At 37.0% G+C, this 18,833-nt stretch overlaps 1 protein-coding gene and 1 pseudogene across 4 annotated transcripts in view; one reads left to right on the top strand and one right to left on the bottom strand.

Annotated features, from left to right (window-relative positions):
• Positions 1–18,833, top strand: part of GLCE (glucuronic acid epimerase) — a 114,415-nt gene that overhangs the window by 45,394 nt on the left and 50,188 nt on the right. The window lies entirely within an intron of this gene.
• Positions 2,689–3,157, bottom strand: LOC109262568 (peptidyl-prolyl cis-trans isomerase A-like; annotated as a pseudogene).

Below are 18,833 nucleotides of genomic sequence, written 5' to 3'. Positions count from 1 at the left end.
AGCTTTTGACAGGTATATTTGCATCTTTAGAAGTCAGACCTGAATTACTGAAGCAGCCTTTGTTTAGTAAATTGAACATTTACTGAGAAGATTACATGGAGGACTAAGCAGACTGATTTGCAGTAGGCACTGTGTCAGTGGGTGTTAAAACTAAACTGGCCTCAGTGAACTATTACAGCGACTGCACACAAATGGCTTCAGTTTGCAAGGATATGGTTCCAGATGTAAGTCATATATTTTTCCAAATGTGTTTCTGGGGAAAATAAACCTAAGTTCTTGAAGCAGGCCATTTCACTTCTAATTGAATGTAATATTAGGGAAACAAAAAGCCTTAAGGCAAAAACTGTTCCTCACAGAAGTTTTTTGTTTTCCACTTGAAATTAGTGCAGTTGGAGATTGGCTTTAAAAAAAAAAAAAAAAAAATCTCTGGTTCTTTTAAAATAAAGTATAAAGTGAAATTTATACTTTAAGATTTTATATTTTTAAAATTTTATACTTTAAGATTGTTGCTAAATTTACTAGCACAACTGAGAGCAATTGTATCCTTTAAAACAAGTAGTCAGTGAGTTTCATTTAAATAAGATAGTTGCCGGGGCGCCTGGGTGGCTCAGTCGGTTGGGCGGCTGACTTCGGCTCGGGTCATGATCTTGCGGTCCGTGAGTTCGAGCCCTGCGTCGGGCTCTGTGCTGACAGCTCAGCGCCCGGAGCCTGTTTCAGATTCTGTGTCTCCCTCTCTCTGACCCTCCCCCGTTCATGCTTTGTCTCTCTCTGTCTCAAAAAGAAAATAAATAAAAAATAAATAAATAAATAAATAAGATAGTTGCCAAAATATGATTTTTAAAAATAACACCTGAGATAAACCTAGGAATCAAATAGATTAAATAATAATAAAGGTGTTTTCCAGAAAGGTGTACCTTTTTACTTAGATTTTAAAATTTAAACCAATTGTTGTAGTGGATGCATTTGAATGTTTTGTGCTATGTGTGTGGATGGTATAATGGAAGCTTACAGTAGTACTGTATTAGTTGAGGTAAAACTCTTGCAGAAGAGTAGAATTCTGAAATATTATGTCACTTGATTTATATCCTTCACCACCTTCTTATTCAAATAAAACAATTAATTTTCCCTGATAATAGATGCGGGGACAAATGATTATGTTTTACTCTCTCATTTTTAGAATGTTCTCAATACATTGGAAGTAGAATTAATCCCATTTTTCCCTTCCCTGGAATTCTCTGGCTATAAATCAATATTCTTTTTTTAAATTAATTAATTAATTAGTTGTTTTTAGTTTTGTTTTTTTTAGAGAGAGAGAGAGAGACCAAGAGCAGGGGAAAGAAACAGAGGAGGAAAGAGAGGCAGAGAGAGAGAGAGAGAGAGAGCGAGAGAGAGGATCTCAAACAGGCTCCACATACAGCGAGGAGCCTGTTGAAGGGCTCCATCTCATGACCTGAACTGAAATCAAGAGTCAGTTGCTCAACTGACTGAGGCATCCAGGGGCCCCATAAATCAGTATTCTCTTTAAAAAATTAATGAATGTTCTTTTATGATGCCATTAACTGCACGCCAGGATTTACTCTTCAATTAGGTGAGATTGTGATTGTTGGTAGATCAGACTCCTTTGCAGGTGATGCACTGACTAGAGGAATTGTCTTCTAGGCTATTGATCCCCCAGTGATTCTACATGTTAGGACTGAGCTGAGAAATGTGTCATTTGTTCTATGTTAAAATAGCCAGAATTAACAAGAGGATTTTTACAGATAGTAAAATCCAAACCAAACATCCTGGAAAAATCTTGATGACTTAAAGATGATTTGGTTAAGTATCAGAAATTAATTTTTAAAGTGAGCATGCAGTAAAATTTACTTTGTGAACAGATGATGAATTTTATCGTGTATAAGTTAGTGTAACTGTCATCGCAGTCCGTATCCAGACAGTTCTATTAGTTCATAAACTCCCTCATGCTCTCCCTTTGTACTTGTACCCTCCCGACTCCACCCATAACTTCTAGCAACCACTTTGTCATTTTAGTTTTGTCTTTTCAAAAATGACACTAAATGGGATCATAGAGTATTTAGCTATTTGACACTGTTACACATGCATTTACTCAGCATAGTGCCTTAAGATTTCATGTGAACTAAGTTGTTTTGTGTAACATTATTTCATTCACTTTTATTGCTGAGTAGTAGTTAATTGTATGGATGTACCACTATCCCTTAATTCATTGAAGGACTTTGAATTGTTCGAGTTTGTAGCTATTTTGAATAGAGATGTTATAAACATTTGTGTACAGGCTTTTATGAATGTGAGTGTTCATTTCTCTTGGGTAAATACATAGCGGTGGGATTGTTGGTAATTGTATAATTTAACTTCGTAAGAAATTGCCAGTTTCTAAATTGGTTGCACCACTTTGTATTCCCATCAGCCATGTGTGATAGTTCTAGTTCTGTTTGCTGGCACTTGGTACAGTCATTCTTTTTTGTTTGTTTAGTTTTTAATTCATAATCATAAACTTGACACTGCAGTCCACCTAAACTTGGAGGGGAGTAAGGAAAAATATGGAACCTATAGAACGGCAGCAAGAGCACAAAGATTACAGGGTATTTCAAACAGGTGGGGGTGAAGGGGTCCTCTCCTGAGCTACGGAAGGAATGTCTGGTAGTTAAGATAAAACACAAGTGAGATTTATTAGATTCGTCCACAGTCAGCAGTGGTGATCTTCTTGCTAGTCTTGCCATTCCTGGACTCCAAGCACTCTGTGGCTTCCACGATATTCATGCCCTCCTTCACCTTGCCAATCACCACGTGCTTGCCATCCAACCACCTGGTCTTGGCGGTGCAGATGAAAAACGGGGAACTGTTCGTTGGGTCCAGCGTTCACCATGGACAGGATGCCAGGATCTGTGTGCTTCAAGATGAAATTCTCATCATCACATTTCTCCCCATAGATGGACTTGTCGCCAGTGCCATTATGGCATGTGAAGTCATCACCCTGGCATGTAAATCCTGTGAAAGCAGAAACCTTTATTACCACATCCTTTCTCCCCAGTGCTCAGAGCACAGAAGTTTTCTCCTATCTTTAGAACTTTGCAAACAGCTCAAAGGAAACAGCTGGAGGGCTTACCATCCACAATGATAATTGAAGAATGAAGAACATGGTGGGGTTGACTATGACTGAGCGGATGACCAGCTCTGGGGCTGCGGTGTCTGCAAGTGGTCATTCTTTTTAATTACAGCCATTCTAATGGATTTGGAACGATATCTGATAATGGTTTTAAATTGCATTTTCCTAATAGTTAATGATGTCAAACATTTTGTCGTGTTTTTTTGCCATACACATATTCTCTTCGGGTCTGTCCACGTCTTTTGTCCATTCTTTAAAATACTAGAAACTTTGTTTTGGGATAATTTTAGACTTACAGAAAAGTTGTGAAGACAATACAGAGAATCCCCGTATACCTGTCACCCACCTTCCTGTAATGATAACATCTTACAAAACCAAAACGAAGAAGCCAGTTTTGGTACCTTATGTTACCCAAGTTCCAGATTCTAAACTCAGATTTCCCAGTAGTCTCCTTTTTCTGTTCCAAGGATTCCACATTGCATTTGTTGTGCCTCCTTAGTCTCCTATGGTCTCTGGCAGTTTCTCAGTCTTTCCTTGCTTTTAATGACCTTCATAGTTTTGAGTACTAATACTAGTGAGGTATTTTGGAGAATGTCCCTCAATTTGGGTTTATCTGATGTTTCCTTATGATTACACCAAGGCCAATGGTTTTAGGGAAGAATATCAAAGGTATGATAGCAAAGTGCCCTCCCTTCTCATCACATCCTATCAGGGGGTATATGATAATATCACTTGGTTAAGGTAGTATTTGCTAGGTTTCTACACTGTAAAATTATTTTTTGTCTTTCCATCATCTGTTCTTTGGAAGTGAGTCACTAATTCTAGCCTGCACTCAAGGGGATGCTTTTTTATCGATGAGGGTCTGTCTACATATATTATTAGGAATTCTTCCATAAGGAAGTTTGTCCCTTTCATTCATTGAGTCATTCATTCAGTCATTTACGTCCTTATGTACACTTATTTTATACATTGGCTTACAGTCCAAGCTGTGTTATTTATTTTGTTGCTAAAATTATTTCATCGTTGACCCCTGTGTCCCTTTGACGTTTTTTGAGTACTTCCTTGACTTCTGGCCCTAGAAGATGCTCCAGACTCATCGTGTATTGTCTCCACCCTACTCCTAGAATCAGGCATTTCTCTGAGCTCTGGTGTAGAGCTGGTATTGGAGAATGGTGTTTAGAGACCAGTGTCGGGGTGTTTTTATTGGGGTGTCACTCTTTCTAGGCCTTTTCAGAGGACAGAGGTAGGAATTAAACATCTGGATGCTAATTGATGCGTCTGTACACACCTTTAATTGTTTCTGTATTTATCCGTTTGTATTATATATTAAGCAGCATATATGTTAAGTTCCTACCAGCGTCTGTGACTCTCATTCAGTACCTTAGGGTTCATTCTAGCTTTCTCCTTTGAGCTTATCTGCAACTTCTCTGAGAACGAGAAACCTGGCCTATTTACTTACTTGTTCCACCCCAGTATACATGTAAAAAGCAAATTCAGAATTAACCAGTACTCTCATGAGAAATAAACTTACCAACTAGACTACAGTGTTTATGTATAGGCCCTTTTGTATTTGGCCTTAAAGTTTCCACTTAAGATGTGGTTTTCCAAAGTTACTTAAATCAGCTCATTTTCCTCCTAAGCTCTTCAGTGGGGTTTTGCCATTCATTTGCAGTACCATCAGATTCATTTGTCACAGACTGCATTCTATCTTAAGATTTCCCTAATATCGTAGTGGATTTTTAAAAATTCGCATACATTAAAGTTCACTTTTTGCAATGTACAGTTCTGCGGGTTTGGGCAAAGGCACAGGGTCATTATCCGCTTACCCCAGTACCATACGGTTTCATCACTCTGAATATTCTTCTGTTAAAAGGTTCTGGACCTACTTGCAACTTGTGTATGTGTGGGTGTGGAGGGCAGAGGAGTTCCCCACACCAACAAGCAGTTCTCAGACACCAGGCTGGGTGACTTACAATTCCACTAAATTCTGACACCATCTACCCGGAGGTAGCATCAGATTCCACAGGTTGAGGGCTCAGTCCCATCTGACTGGCTGCCACCCCACACCTCAGTTCACACACACACACCAGTTGCAAGTCTAGGTTGACACCAGTGATTCTGAGCCTCCAGCTGTAGATCAGAGGTTCCAATGACCCCCTCCTTTGGGCTTGATTAATTTGCTAGAGCACCTCACAGAACCCAAAGAAGCATTTTACTTACTAGATTATTGGTTTATTAAAAAAGAATATAGCTCTGGAACAGCCAGATGGAAGAGATGCCTAGAGCGAGATATGGGAAAAAGGTGCGAAGCCTCTATGCCCTTTAGGAGCATACCACTCTCTCCAAACACTCTTGTACTTACCAACCTAGAAGTTCTCTGAAACCGTTCCTGGTTTTTCTTTTTTCTTCTTCTTCTTTTTTTTTTTTTTTTTTTATGGAGGCTTCATTACATAGCCATGATTGATTTAGTCATTGGCCATTAGCAGTCGATTCACCTCCAGTCCCTATCCCTTCCCTGGAGGTCAGGCCGGAGGTGGGGAGTGGAACTGAAATTTCCAACCCCCTAATCACGGGGTTGGTTCTTCCAGAAATCAGTCTCCATCCTTACTCAGTTATTTTATGGAAGTCACCTCATTAACACAAACCCAGTTGTGATGGAAAAAGGGGCCTGTTCGAATAACAAGGGACCAAATATAACAAAGGATGTTCCTGTTGCTCTTATTGCTCAGGAAGTTTTGGAACAGTGAGCCAGGAACCATGAAGGCAAAATATATGTGAGAAATATACGTTGGTCATCTGAATGACCAAGTGTATGTATTTGTTATAAATCACAAAATTGCACTAAAGTTCTGACACCATCTGCCTGGAGATAGTAGCAGATTCCACAGGTGAAGGGCTCAGTCCTATAGGGCTCCCCAGCCCACGACTCACTTCACATACCTGCTCTGTAAGTCAGCCATTCCCACATCCCCCCTTCCCTGACAACCACTAATCTCTTTTATTTTCACGCTGTTTTGCCCTTTCCGGTGTGTCATACACATGCAGTCATATGCTATGTAACTTTTTGGATCTGACTTCTTTCACTTAGCAAAGTGCATTTAAGTTTTCTCCATGTCACGTGAATCAAATGGTTCACTCCTTTTTATTCCTGCAGCGTATTCTGTTGTAGGCATTTACCACAGTTGTTTTATCCCTTCATCTCGTTGAAACAACTTTCTAGGCCCGAGATAGAGCTGTTCCTGCTCTAGGTGCCACATCCGCAAACCTGTGTCCCTATGAAAGCTCCGCTTGACCAGAAACACGGTATCTCTAGTCAACCAGTCCCTGGTGTTTACCAGGCCACCTCTGGGCCTTCTCACCCCAAATGAGGTTGACTGTGTGGCTCTAGCCAGTCGGATATTTTCTGTTTCTCTCTTCCTTGTTCTTTATTCTTTATTCTATAAAAGCTTCCTGCCTTCTGCCCCATTTTCAGTTGTTGGAAGGATGACTGTCTACCTCATAAAGTGTTAAATACAATTTGTTTGTATCACCTAAATTATTTCCTTTAATCATTTTCTTTTTAAACAGCCCATTGAAGGACATCTTGGTTCCTTCAGTTTTGGGTGATTTTGAGTAAAGCTTCCATTAAACAATTGTATACAGATTTTTGTGTGAATATGCTTTCAGTTGGCCTGAGTAGATATCTAGGAGTTTGACTGCTGGGTTGTGTAAGTGTAAATTTAACTTTATAAGAAACCACCAAACTGTTTTTCAAAGTGGTTTTGCCATTTTTCATTCCCACCAGCAGCGCATGTGAGTTCCTGTTGTTCTCCATTTTTGGCAGCATTTTGTGTTACCATGTTTTTTTATTTTAACCATTCTGATCAGTATGCTTTTTGTTCATATTTAAATTGGATTGTTTTCTTTCTTTCTTTCTTTCTTTCTTTCTTTCTTTCTTTCTTTCTTTCTTTCTTTCTTTCTTTCCTTCTTTCTTTCAAATTGGAGTGTTTTCTTACTGCTGAGTTTTGAGAGTTCTTTATTATTCTGGGTACAAATTCTTTGTTGCATATTTAATTTACAAACATTATCTCCCTGTGTATAGCTTGTCTTTATATTATGGTAAAAAAAAATTTCCAGAGCAAAATTTTTTAATTTTGATGAAATCCAATGTATCCCTTCTTGTTTAATGGGTTGTATTTTGTTGTCATGTCTAACAACTCTTTACCTAGCCCTAGGTCACAAAAATTTTGTCCTATTTTGGGGAGGGGGGTAGGTAAAAAGTTTTATAGTATTATATTTTACATTTAGGTTTATGATCCATTTCAGTTAATTTTTATATAATATAAGAGGTTTAGGTAAAAATTCATTCATTCTTTTTTTTTTTTTTTCTTGCATTTGGACACTCAGTTGTTCCAGCACAGTTTGTCAAAAAACTATCCTTTTCTTATTGTATTATCTTTGCACCTTTACCAAAAATCAGGTGGTTGTGTTTGTGTGGAGCTATTTGTGGGCACTGCTGATCCATTGGATTGTATAGTTCCTCCAACTTTTTTTCTTTTTTTTAAATTTGTTTTTTGATAGTTTTGGCTATTTTAGATTTTTTGCCTTTCCATATTAGTTTGAAAATCAGCTTCTCTACAACAACAAAAAATCCTGGGATTTTTGTTGGAATTGAATTAAATATGTAGACCAGTTTGGGAGAGAATTGACATCTTTACTGTTTTGAGTCTTCCAGTCTGTGAACTCGGTATGTCCTTCTACTTACTTGCATCATCTTTGACGTATTTCATCAGCATGTTGTAGTTTTTAGCATACAGATCCTGTACATGTTTTATCAGATTTATACCTAAGTATTTTGTTTCTATGGAACTATTTTAAATAACATTATTTTAAAACTTTGGGGGTTCTGAATTGTTCACTGTTTAGTATGTGTAAATATAATTGATGTTTACCTTCTATATTTTGACCTTGATAACCTCATTTATTAGTTCCAGGAGGGTTTTGTTTGTTTGTTTGTATTCCTTGGAATTTTCTAAGTAGACAATAATGTTTTTTGCAAATAGGGACAGTTTTATTTCTTACTTGCTAGTCTTATCAGTCTTATTAATCTGTTTTTCAAATATTTGGTAGATTTCATTAGCGAAGACATCTGGGCCTGGAGAATTTCTTCTTTTGCAAGTTTTTAACTACAAATTCAATTTATCTAATAGTTACAGCCTGTGCAGCTTATCCATATTAATATATGTGAATAGTAGTAGTTTATGGTTTCAGGGAGTTGTGTGCATAGAGACTTGCTCACAGTATTTCCTTGTTATTCTTTAAATGTTTGTACAGTCTATTGTGAAATTTCCCCATTTGTACTGGTACTGAGAATTTATGTCTTCTCCCTTTTTGTCTTACCATTCTTGCTTGTCTTGATCTTTCACAGAGCTAATTTAGGTTTTATTGGTTTTTTAAATATTAATTTCGATTTCATTGATTCCTGCTCTTTATTATCTCCTTCCTTCTACTTGTTAGTTTGCTCTTCTTTTTCCAGTCTCTTAAGCTGAAAGCTTAGATTGTTAATTTTAGATTTTCTTTTTTCTAATGTATTTTAATGCCAAAACTTATCCTCTAAGGATTGCTTTAGCTGCATTCCACAAATTTTGATAGTGTCTTATTTTTGTTGATTTCAAAGTATTTTCTATTTTGCCTCTGATCCATGGGTTTCTTACAAGTGTGTTTGCAATTTCTTCCTCTTGGGAGAATATCTTGTTATCTTTCTGTTACTGATAATTTAGTTTAATTTTATTGCAGATAACATCCTTTGTATGGTTTTAATTTTTTTTTTTTAAGTTTGTAGAGGTTTGTTTTGTGATCCAGTGCATTACTTTTCTGTTGCTGCTTTAACAAATTACCACAAACAGTGGCTTAAACAGGACAAATTTACTGTCTCACAGTTCTGAAGCCAGTTTCACTGGGCTAAAGTCCAGGTGTCCGCAAGACTTTTGTTTCTTTCTGAAAGCTCTGTGGGATAATTTGTTTCCTTGTTCTTTCCACCTTCTAAAGGTGCTCACTTTCCTTGGCTCGTGGCCCCTTTTGTGAGTGGCTCACTACTTATGACATTGTATTTAAAGAATGCTTCTTTCTACTATTCTTTTTTGATTTTCCCTTAATTGATGTGTTTGGATCTTTTACATTTAATGTAATTATTGATATGTTTGAATTTACATTTACCATTTTCTTTTTTTTTTTTTTTTTTAATGTTTTTGTTTATTTTTGAGACAGAGACAGAGCATGAGCAGGGGAGGGGCAGAGAGAGAGAGGGAGACACAGAATCCAAAGCAGGCTCCAGGCTCTGAGCTGTCAGCACAGAGCCTGATGCGGGGCTTGAACTTGCGGACTGTGAGATCATGACCTGGGCTGAAGTTGGACGCTTAACCGACTGAGCCACCCAGGCGCCTCATACATTTACTGTTTTCTTATTCTTTCTTTCCATTTGTTACCCCTGTTTTTATTTCTCAATTTTCCCTTTCCTGCCTTCATTTAGAGTGTTTGGTGTGTGCGTGTGTGTGTGTGTGTTGGTGTGTGTGTTTTGGTTAGGTATTCTATGATAATTTATTGATTGTTTTTAATTATATCTTTTTACGGTTTGTTTTTTAGTGATTGCTCTGGAAGTTACAACGTGCTTAACTTTTCAGTCTACTTAGCATCAAGATTTTGCTACTTTATGTGGCTCATAGAAACTGTACCATCATACAGTCAGTCCCTTTACTGTGCCCTCCACTTTATGCTGTAGTTGTGTTATATATTGTATTGTATGACATACATTGAAAGCTCCACCACAGAAGGTTATACTTCATGCTTTCAACTATCAAACATATTTAAAGAACTCAAGAGGATAAGAATAGTCCATTATATTTAATTCGATATTTAACAGTTACATTGCTCTTCCTTACTGATGTTTCAGTTTCCTTATGGCGTTATTTACCATCTGTTGGAAGAATTTCCTTTAGCAATTCTTTTACAGCACTCCTGCTGTCAAAACATTCTCTAAGTTTTCCTTCATCTAAGAATGTCTTTATTTGACTTTCATCTCTGAAGGATATTTTTGCTGGTTATGGAATTCTGGGTGGACAGTTCTTTTCTTTCAGCACTTTAAAAATGTTCTACTTCCTTCTGGTCTGCATGATTTCTGAAAATAGATTCACAGTCATTTGAACACTTTCCCCCTCTAAGTAACGTTAAATTTTTCTGGCTGCTTTCAAGACTTTTTGTCTAAAGTTTTCTAAATGTGGCTATTCATGGATTTCTTTATATTTATTCTCTTTGGGGAGTTGGCTGGGCTGCTTGAAACTCTAAGTTTTTGTCTTTCAACAAATTCAACAAATACTGAAATACTCTCATATTAGGATTTTTTAAAAGTTTATTTATTTTTGAGAGAGAGCGTGTGTGTAGGTAGAGGGTGGGGGGGGCAGAGAGAGGGAGAAAGATAATCCCAAGCAGGCTTCGCACTGTCAGCACAGAGCCCAACACAGGGCTTGATCTCATGAACTGTGGTACCATGACCTGAGCCGAAATCAAGAGTCAGACCATTAACCGACTAAGCCACTCAGGTGCCCTTTGTTGGGATTCTGGTGTCATTAATGTGGGATCTGAGGCACTCTTCCTGTTTTGTTTTGTTTTTAATCTTTTTCTCTGTTCACAGAGGATAAATTCTGTTCCTCTGTATTCATTGACTTCATCTTTTGTTATCTCTTTTCTACTGTTGAGTTCATCTAGTGAGCTTTTAATTTTGGTTATTGATACTTTTTCACTGCTGAGATTTGAGTTTGGTTCTCTTTTTATATCTTCTGTTTCTTTTTTGGGACTTTCTATCTATCCATTTGTTTCAAGAATGTTTGCTTTTACTTGGTGAAGCATTCTATGATGGATTGCTTTAATATCTTTAATATCTTCCTCAATTCTAGCAACTGTATTTCCTTGGTGTAGGCATCTTTTCCCATGCAAGTTGAGATTTTCCTGGTTGTTCATTTGCCAAGTAATTTTGGATTATATCCTGGAGAGTTTGACTAGTATGTTATGAGACTTTGGGTCTTGTTCAGTTCCTGTGCAGAATGTTGATGTATTTGTTTTAGTAGGCAAATAGCCCAGTTTGGTTAAGGATGCAAGTTCCTGTGAGTTGTGACTACAACATTAGTTGGATTTTCAGAGCCTTTGCCATGCTCTATGGATCTGTCCCACATGTGCATGACACATGGGCCATTCTGGAACTTGGGTAGTGGTCTATATCATAGTTAAGTCTCAAAGTCTGTGCTTGTCTGGGTCAGATACACACATGTGCTGCTTGAGATGAGCCTGGGAGTCCATAAACAACTTTGAAGCATTGCTTTCCGAAGCTGCTCTTCTTTGGGATCTCCCAGTAATTTCTGATTCCTCAGGGCTCCCCTTTTCTCTGACCAGAAAGGTGGAGCTTTATTTTTTCTTCTCTAATGTGCAGTCCCTACAACTGTGCCCATATCCAGCGCCAAGTGGCAGAATAACAGAGAGAAAGCAACAGGGATTCTCCACATCCTCTTTGGACCACAGCTCCTCTAATCAGAGGGAGGTTTTCCCTTCCTCAGAGTTTTAGGGTCCTAATGGGCCTCCATTGCCAAAGCTGCTGCAGGAGGCTGAGCTTGAGGGAACGGGGGAGGGATTTCCACACTTTCCTTTTAGTTGGAAGATCCCTTTCCCTCCCCTAGAGCCAGCACTAATGCCCACTTCTAGTTTTGGGGTGGTATTAGGTTCAGGCTAGAGGATACCTGAACTGGAGGTTTACATACTGGAAAATGATGTTTCAGTGGTACTTCAAGTTCTGGTCTTCTGACCCAATCTTTGTGCTCCTGTTTACTTTTCAGAGTTCTAAAGTAGCTGTTCCAAGGGGCGCCTAGGTGGTTTAGTTGGTTAAGTGTCCAACTTTGGCTCGGGTCATGATCTCACGGTTGTGGGTTTGAGCCCCGCGTCAGACTCTGTGCCGACAGCTCAGAGCCTGGAGCCTGCTCCAGATTCTTTGTCTCCCTTTCTCCCTACCCCTCCCCTGCTCACACTCTGTCTGTCTCTCTTTCTCTCTCAAAAATAAAAAAAAAATAATTATAATAAAACAAAGTAGCTATTCATGTATTCTATCCAGGTCTTGTAGCTACCTTTACTCAGACAGGTTGGAGTATGATTAACCCATTTTATCTGGAACTAGAACCTGACTTAAAAGCTTTAAATTTTATTTATCTAGGAATCTGACCAAAAAACTGAAGTTTTGATTAAATATATTTTGAGTTTGAAACCAGACATGTAATAATAGAGTTTAAATTCTTTCATTTGATTAATGTAAGATTGCTTGGTTAAAATTAATCATATCCCCACTATACATTTTGAAACTTATATTTTAATGTGTGCTCTCTATTAGCACATTTCTTCAGTTTATCTGAGATTCTGACCTCAACGTGTTTTAATGATTTCTTTATCATATAAATAACTGATGTTTCGCTTCTAGACTTAAGAGGACATAATAACTTTCGGAAACAAGGGAACATGTGATGATTTGTTTACTGAGGGTATTATATATTGATAATCAGATCTGTTTGCCTGGTTGCAGGAATCAGCAAACTATGGCCCACAGGCCACTCACCTATTTTAAATAAAATTTTATTGGAACATAGTCACGTCCATTCATTATGTATTGTCTGTGGCTGTCTTAGCACTACAGTGGCAGAGTTCTCTAGTTCCAACAGTGTCTGTAGAGCCTGCAAGCCTAAAATCTAGCCCTTTAAGAAAAGTTTGTTGACCTTTGGCTTAGAAAACTGAATCGAGAGTATCTTAACCGTGCTGTGTAATCATATGTGAAGTGACAGACAACTGTATGAAAACTAATTAGAGATTATTTTTTAGAAAGAGGTGTTAATTTTCTGAAGTAATTGATTTTAAAAATAAGACAATGCTGTGAGCAGTTAAATGCCAAGTTCTTATTTCCAGTAGAAGTCTTAATTTTGCTTACGTTTAAAAAAAATTAAAGTTTATGAAAGCTTCTGCACAGCAAAGGAAACAACCAACAAAACTAAAAGGCAACCAACGGAATGGGAAAAGATATTTGCAAATGACACATCGGACAAAGGGCTAGTATCCAAAATCTATAAAGAGCTCATCAAACTCCACACCCAAAAAACAAATAACCCAGTGAAGAAATGGGCAGAAAACATGAATAGACACTTCTCTAAAGAAGACATCCGGATGGCCAACAGGCACATGAAAAGATGTTCAACGTCGCTCCTTATCAGGGAAATACAAATCAAAACCACACTCAGATACCACCTCACGCCAGTCAGAGTGGCCAAAATGAAGAAATCAGGAGACTATAGATGCTGGAGATTCCTGGAGAAACAGGAACCCTCTTGCACTGTTGGTGGGAATGCAAATTGGTGCAGCCGCTCTGGAAAGCAGTGTGGAGGTTCCTCAGAAAATTAAAAATAGACCTACCCTATGACCCAGCAATAGCACTGCTAGGAATTTATCCAAGGGATACAGGAGTACTGATGCATAGGGGCACCTGTACCCCAATGTTTATAGCAGCACTCTCAACAATAGCCAAATTATGGAAAGAGCCTAAATGTCCATCAACTGATGAATGGATAAAGAAATTGTGGTTTATATACACAATGGAATACTACGTGGCAATGAGAAAAAATGAAATATGGCCTTTTGTAGCAACATGGATGGAACTGGAGAGTGTGATGCTAAGTGAAATAAGCCATACAGAGAAAGACAGATACCATATGGTTTCACTCTTATGTGGATCCTGAGAAACATAACAGAAACCCATGGGGGAGGGGAAGGAAAAAAAAAAAAAAAAGAGGTTAGAATGGGAGAGAGCCAAAGCATAAGAGACTGTTAAAAACTGAGAACAAACTGAGGGTTGATGGGGGGTGGGAGGGAGGGCAGGGTGGGTGATGGGTATTGAGGAGGGCACCTTTTGGGATGAGCACTGGGTGTTGTATGGAAACCAATTTGACAGTAAATTTCATATATTAAAAAATAAAAATAAATAAATAAATAAATAAATAAATAAATAAATAAATAAAAATAAAGCCATCATTCTAATATCAAAAAAAAAAAAATTAAAGTTTATGTATGTGATAAAGGTCAAGCTACTTCCTGCTCTAAAGAAAAAAAATAAAAGGCACACAAATGTTTTTAATTCTGTTTTCTTTCCTAGTAAATTTAAACAGAACATTTTGGAAGTAATCATTATGTGTTTTAATATCTGTCCTAGTAACAGAAGTATTTTAGAGTACATAAATTTTTTAATGAAATAAAACTGATTCTAATATAAAACTGTGTTTTAGTGGTTAAAGTTGGAATTAGTTTCTCTGAAATTTGTATTGAATCGCTTATACTTGTTTGTGATTCCTGAAATTATGAGTATTTTAAAAATGGAAGATAGAAGGAAAAATTAAAATATGAGCCTACGTAGTTAATAAAATGTTTTCTAGGCTGCTCAGGAATCTCTTGGCGAAAGAAAGACATAATATTTTGTTTTAATGTTTATTTTATTATTTTTGAGAGAAAATGTGTGAGCAGGGGAGAGAGGTGTGGGGACAGAGGATCCAAAGCAGGCTCTGTGCTGACAGCAGAGAGCCTGATGTGGGGCTCGAACTCATGAACCGTGAGATCATGACCTGAGCCTAAGTCGGACACTTAACCAACTGAGCTACCCAGGTACCACAGAAAAACATATTTCTTAATACGTGGACATATAAATTTGAATTTCCAAACAATATCAAACAAAGGGATTTTCCTTTTTTGGAAACCAAAATCTGAAAAATAAATTCTTTTTTGCTATTTTCTAGGTAATGTTAACAAAATACGTTTCTAAAATCTTTATATCATAAGAACTATTTGATTTGAAAAATAGTCTCTTTTATAACATGCATAAAGCTGAGATACATTTGACTTTCTAATAGACTTGTGTGAGGTATCTTTGCTTATGTTCTTATAAAATGAATTTAAAACTTTTAAAATTAACTTTTAAAGGAGGAATCTGGAATTTTATCTGAAAGAGTGTATTTTGCATTATTTTATATCATTTTATACTTCAATCAGTATAGACTTAGGGTACTTACCCATTTGAATTATGAAGGATGGATAACATTAAGCTACAGAAGAATTGATGGGACTCTTGGTAGCTTGAATATGTGAATGAGGCCATCTTAGTATTATGCGTGTTTAGCTGTGGTCTAAACTGAATTGGTTTGGGGAAGTACCTATCTGATTCATAGATTGAGACTTATGAATAAGAATTCCCTTTTAAATGATGGATGATATAAGAAGGTACTGCTAAAGCTTTTTGCCTCTATCAAAATCATATCTTAAGATGTCTTTTTTTTTTTAACTTCTCTGATTTATGTTTTGTCATAGTCCTTCCATACAGACTTAGATTAGTTAGATTTTTCTAGGTCAACATAAAATATTTCATTTTAAAAATCAAATACTGAGCCACTGTTAATTTGACAGTATCACTGCAATTAGATGCATGGGTTGAAGACACAGAATTTCTTCTTTAAATGGAATATGCTGCTTGTTTTTTAGAGTATATGTGTCTGGAGAAGAAAGGTTGGGTGGACAAGTTAGGAATTTTTTTTCTGAATGTCAATATCAGTCCATTTGGGCTGCTGTAACAAAATAACATAAACTGGGTAGCTAATAAACTATAGACATTTATTTCTTATGGTTCTGGAGGCCGGGAAATTTAAGACCTGTGCCAGCAGATTTAGTTTCTAGTAAGGACTTGCTTTCTGATCAGTAGACATCTGTCTTTTCCCTCTGTTCTCCTCATGTAGTGGAAGGGGCGTGGGAGCTTTCTGGGACCACTTTTATAAAGGCACTAATCTCACTCATGAGGGCTCTGCCCACATGACCTAATCACCTCCCAAAGGTCCCCCCACCAAGTACCATCACATTGAGGGTTAGGGTTTCAACGTGAATTTCCAGGGGACAGAAACATTCAAATTTTTAGTTTTGTAGACCCTGATAATGTCATTGTATAGCCTTTAGGGCAGTAAAGACAGTAATTTGGAAATAAACCTTTAAGGTTTATCCTTATAGGAGATCATGCAAAAAATGTTACTATATTTGATCATTATGGGATTTTCTTCAACTTGTTATTTTATAATAATTTTAGGTGTAGAAATAAGTCTAAAGATAGTATATAGTTTTTGTATATTTTTCACGGGATGTGGTCTCACCAGTCGTGAGCTGAAATCGAGTCCAACGCTTAACTGAGCCACCAGGTGCCCCTGATTTGTTTTTAAGTAGGTGTGGAGCCCATTGTGGGGCTTGAACTCACAACTGTGAGATCAAGACCTGAGCTGAGATCAAGTGGTGAATGCTTAACTGAGGCACACAGTTGCCCCTCCTTTGATGGTTTGATGGTGATTTTCTATTCCACTTCTTTCTCTTACATTTATTAATTTTATTTCTTCTGTAAGAAAGAGTTGTCCTTCCCCGCATTAACTTATTTTATTTGATCATTTGTTTATATCTATACACATTCTTGGATTTTTATTTTATTCTCTGGATTAGAAACAGTACTAGTGTTGATTGCTTTTGTTGCTCAAATTGTTTCAGTTTTGGCCCCTGGGAGCCCTTTGAAGTTTGCATCTTTGTCCTTTCAAAGCATCTTTTTTTTTTCCCCCAGCAATTTCTTACTCTATGGCTCTACACAATGCTCTAGGCTCATTTTATATTTTTCCTGCCCCAGGCCTGAAATCACTCACACCTCCAAGGAGCCCAGGTCCATCTGTTTGGAGAATAGTCTTTACAGACCAACATCTGGGTGCTCGGTGTGCTCATTGCTACTGTGTGCATGTATACTAACCCACACATACACACACACACACACACACACACACACACACACCTATGTTTATTTCTGTATGTACACTCTGTATATATATATATATATATATATATATATATATATATATATATAACGTTATTTGATACTGATACTTCCAACTCCAACCTAGCACCATAAGGATTATTCTCGCATTTCCTTTTGCTTATTTGTGACTTATTTTGCCCACAGTGAGAAACCTCTCATTATCGGCAGTTTAATTATGTATTTGCTATCCATGTATGTAGTAGTTTCAGAATTGCTCAGTCATATACTTCTGAGAGAAACACATTTACTAAATAGAATACAGTGTTTGTGTACAGTTCTTTTTATCTTTATTCAAAGCTCGCTAAGTCAGGTCTTTTCTCCCATATCCCCTTCAGTCTGCTATGTCATTCATTTGTAATACAGTTAGATCCAGTTTTTCACAGTTTGTTTCCATCGTCAGTTTCCCCGACACTCTGGTTTTTTTTTTTTTTAATTTATATTCAATAAAATTCACTCCTTGTGTTGTACAGTTCTATGGAAATGCATAGAGTCATGTATCTACCAGTAAGAGTTCCATCATCCACAAAATGTCTTCTGTTGCCCTTTCATAGTCAACCCTTTGACTATAGCAAGCACTTACGTGTTTTCCATGCCTTTAGTTAGTTAGCTTTTTCCAGAATTTCATATAAATGGGATCAAAGAATATTTAGCCTCTTAGGACTGGCTTCTTTCACTTAACAAAATGCATTTAATATTCATCTATCTGTTACACAAATCACTAGTTTGTTCCTTTTTATTGCTTAGTAGCATTCCATTGTATTACCAGAGTTGTTTATCCATTTACCTGTTGAAGGACATCTGCGTTGTTTCCACTTTTGGGTGATTGCAAATAAAGCTACATTTACATGAAGGTGGTTTTTGTTTTTATTTTTGTTTTTGTTTTCACTTGGGTAAATACCTAGGAGTGGGATCACAGACTTTATTGTAAGTACATATTCAACTTTCTAAGCAACTGCCAGACTTTTTTCCAAGTGGCTATACAATTTTGCGTTCCCGCCACCAGAGTATGAGAGTTTCTCCTGCTCTGTATGTATCCTTATCAGCACATTGGTATTGTCAGTCCATTTTTGTCTTGTATCTGTTCTAATATCTGTGTGGTGGTTTTAATTTGCGTTTCCCAAATGTCCAGTAATGTTAATATGCCATCCATGTTTGTAAATGGGTAGCTGGTCCCTTTTATTTCTCTTGATTTTCTTTTATGATCAACCCGGTGGATAGTCTTTTCCAATATAGTTTTGATTTAACTGGTTGCTATTATCTTTGACAATTTGGCTATATTTTATAATAAGTGCACATTTCCATTATGAGTTTTGGCTTTCTGTACTTAACTACAGTGGAACAAATGTGTTTATGTAGCTGAGTATTTGAATGATAATTTCATTGTTGTCTAAAGCTAGATTGTTTTATAAGAATCTACTCATAGATTACATCTGTAACTACATAGACATGCAAGGTAAGGTAAAACATAATAAATTCTCTGCTAGTGCTAAAGGTTGGCTTTGGATTGACAAATGTCACTGTAGAAAAAGAAATCTTAGGGTCTTTGGTGAGATCTTTTCCCCTTTGACTATCAAATGAACAAACAAACCTGATACTTTCTTGGGATGTCTGTCAAGATATGCAGCCTTTGTTATATTCTTATAAACTCATCAGTTAATATTAGGTGAAAGAGATTAGAAGTGAATGTTTTTAAATTTGCCCCAATTTACATAAACATTTAAATTGACAGCTTAAAAATAACATGTTGCTTCCTTGAGCTGAATTAATAAAAATGTG

The sequence above is a fragment of the Panthera pardus genome, unplaced genomic scaffold (assembly GCF_024362965.1).
Source record: "Panthera pardus isolate Hobbes unplaced genomic scaffold, ASM2436296v1 HiC_scaffold_24, whole genome shotgun sequence".
Taxonomy (NCBI): Eukaryota; Metazoa; Chordata; class Mammalia; order Carnivora; family Felidae; genus Panthera; species Panthera pardus.
Note: the sequence above shows the minus strand (reverse complement) of the source record. Positions and strands in the feature narration are given on the sequence as shown.